The sequence below is a fragment of the Triticum urartu genome, chromosome 7, assembly GCF_003073215.2.
Source record: "Triticum urartu cultivar G1812 chromosome 7, Tu2.1, whole genome shotgun sequence".
In the NCBI taxonomy this organism is placed as follows: domain Eukaryota; kingdom Viridiplantae; phylum Streptophyta; class Magnoliopsida; order Poales; family Poaceae; genus Triticum; species Triticum urartu.
In genome coordinates, this window is record NC_053028.1 from 544,216,981 (window position 1) to 544,220,593 (window position 3,613).

The window sequence follows — 3,613 nt, forward strand, 5'->3', positions numbered from 1 at the left end:
GGCATGGTTGAAGAAAATGAATGATGTGCTAACCGAAGATTTTGATGTTGTGATGCACACCTTCGGCTTATACACTACAAAAAAATACACTTCTGTGATGATACGTGTTTGTCACAATAGGTCGCGTTTTCTGTCATGCATGTACATCCATGACAAATTTATGACAGAATCAAGATAGTCATACCTGTGCTGTCGTAGAAGTGTTCCATGACATTGCCAAAATTATCATCACGGAAGTGTCCACTTCCATGACGATAAATCACGCGTCACAGAAGTTCTTTTGTCAAGGGTGACCGACACGTGGCATCCACCGTAACGGAACGCTGTTAAGCTATCGGGTCGGGTTTTGGATACGATAACCCGTTAACAGCCCCGACCAATGGGAAATTTCCACGTGTAAAATTCTTATTGGCCGGACGAAACACGTGTCAACTCGTCAGTGGGTCAGATAGGCGCCTATGATATGTCGACACGTGCCACGGCCCACCACTGGCCCATTTAGCTTACAAAGCTGGCCCGTTTGACTTGGTCAAAAGTTAACGGGCTGGCCCATGAAAAGCCTGTTAACGGTCTATTCACAAATAGCCCATTTTACGGCCCGTTAACTCACGGCCCGTTAGGCCCTAATGGAAATCGGCCCAACAACGTCATGTGGGCCGTCGAATATAACACCAGCCCATTTCACTTTCGGCCCATGTATGGCCCATGATGTCTTTCGACCCATATGAGGCCTTCGTATCTTTCGGCCCTTTACAGGGCCACGGTGACTCTAGCCCATAATGAACAGTAATTTTCTTTATACCCGTTAACGACCCATGATTTACATGGGCCATTTCCAGCCCGTGTTAGTTTTCGGCCTCTTGACGGCCCATACGTTCTTGGGCTCCTTTTCGGCCCTCGATTACTTCCGGCCTGTTACTGGCATGTTCCCCTAATGGGCCAAATTCGGCCCATGGCAAGAGTCGGCCCGTTACTGGGTTGTTCCCCTAATGGGCCAAATTCGGCCCATGGCAAGAGTCGGCCCGTTACTGGCCTGTTACCCTAATGGGACAAATTCGGCCCATGGCAAGAGTCGGCCCGTTTCTGGCCTGTTAACCCGTTGCGCCGTTTCCAGCCCGTCCTATATTCTGGCCCATTAACGACCCGTTATGCCTGTGACAGAATTAAGCCTTTGCTGTCCTATGGCCTCTTACCGTGCTGGGCCGATACCAATTACACCCGATTACGACCCAGGTAGACCCATTTATCCGACGGCCCGAGGCCCACCGATTAAAGGCCCATTTATCGACGGCCCGTAGGAGACCCATGGATCCTACGGCCCGTATATGGCCCATGGTAGTTGCGGCCACTAGCAAACCAGGGAAAAAGAAGACTAGGAAATAAATAAGGCCAAAACTAACGCTAGGCTATTAAGGCGATTGCACAGATTACATCCACTCGGCATCAAAGATCGCCACCAGTGCAAATATAGGGAACACCCTACACTATACAAAAATGGCTTGCTGTTTTCTTCAGCCGGTGGCTGCACGTTAAGAATAAATTTTGTATCGCACCAAAACAAATTACAACTATATAACAAAAGGAAGGCTGGCATAAAACTTAACAGTCTAGCAGATAAATGCACCACGAGAAGTTCAGAAGCTCAGTTCATTTGACCTGACTATTACGTTTTCATGCTGTATTGTCTGATGGAGCACCATAACCCTCGCCTTCATTTCCCCTAGGATCCTGAACAACATAGCAAATGTCTGATAGTCTGGTTTCAAAACCATGCATATCTTGACGACATTGAGCAATGTTTCTCCTTGTTTCACAAAGGGTCTCTGTTAGGGAATGGACTTGTGTCTGGAGCGTAGATACAACATTGCTTTGAGCTTGCATATCTTGATCATGAGGCAGTTTGGACGATATTGCCTTAACAACCAACCCAGTATTACCCAGGAACATGCTTTTGGCATTGTTAGTGGACAGGTACTGACCCACTGTAGCAAGAGCTGACATTGCGGTTATAGTTGCCTCGCCACCTTCATAAGGTGGCGGTTCCACCATTTTTTCCATAGCTCGCTAAAAAGTTGAGGTTTTACATTAGTAGTACCAGAACAGAAGATATTAAGGAGGCAGCAAAACCAAACAAAATAGCCTTGTTCTATATACAGAACTTATTCTAGTGAATCCATGTAAAATAATAGTTGTATTTTATTGCAAAGTACATAATAAAACCAGGTTCCAAACATATGACCATGTACCATCGCTAATGTATTGTCTATTTCTTCACATTGTATTGAGGGCTAAGGATAAAGAGACGAAGTTTATAATACGGTAAGCATAGTATGACATCATTCATATCACAAAACAACTAAGAACAGACAAACATGCAATTGTAACATTGTGTGGGCAAGTCCAGCACGGAACTAGATTACAGGTCAAGATCAAAGGAACATCACTCCTCTCTTTTAAACCTTGTAAGGTGCAATGATACGCTAAGACAATTGTGTATAAAATTGAAAAGAGTAATAGACATTGGCTGCAAACCATGCAGTTCAAGGCACAAGTCAGAGTAAGTAGTAGTTAAAAGGCATGAGGATTAAGGACTTACAACAACGGCTTTGACTGGTGTAGTCATGCCCTTCTTCTTGCTGGTGTGACAGTCCTTGAAGATTTCCACATCATTTGGTTCAGGTACTTTTTGGTCCTTGCGGGCTTTCCTCTGCATTTGGAACAAGTCAATATAGATCTAATAATATGGTACAACGAAAAGAGTGAAACAACAGCTGATTACAAGAGCCTCACAATGTGCAATATAGCTACGAGATCCTGTCGTCTGTTGGAATTTCACTTTCATACGGTTGGCCTTGTTCTTTGAACAGTTCACCTACAAGAAGATAGATTTGTGTGGCACATGCGTAAATAGGACTTCAACATGTGATCTGATGACATATATATAATGTACCTGATACTTCGGATCGGACCAGTGTTTAACGAGGCCTCTCCAGTCTTCATCAGATATATTTTCCACTTGAGATGTTTGGGCAAGTTCACTGTTAGCCTTGCCTTCAAAGTGAGTTTTCCTCAAGTTATACTGATACTGTCGCAGAGCAGACTTGAAAACATGGGTGCAAGCTTGTCTGGTTGCATCATCTTGGCTATCCAACTTGAATCTCATCTGTTGAAAATTATGGGAGTCTCATTATCAGCAACCTAGAAAGTATTGGACAGAGCAAGACGATATTACTAGTTTCCATACATAACCATATTTACAGATAAATGGTCGAGGAAGGTGTTGAACTAGGTTTCGTGTTTGTCATTCCTGTACTGAATCCATGTTGGGAGGATACGTACATGACACCTAACAACAACTGCTGCCTCTGATACTAACTTGGCTGTCTCTGTAGCATCACGTGGCCTTTTTAAACCTGCCTCAAAACGGATCTCCATTCTTCCTCCTCTAGATTTAGTTAACCTATCGAGCATTATCCCTGATGTTTGTTTCCTCTTGCGCCTAGGTGCTAGTCCAACAACAAACATAGGAAGTGTTAGTGTACATCAAACTGTGAGACTACATATAAAGAAGCATGCAACTATAACTTGACTGCAGCAACTACCTTCTTGTTGT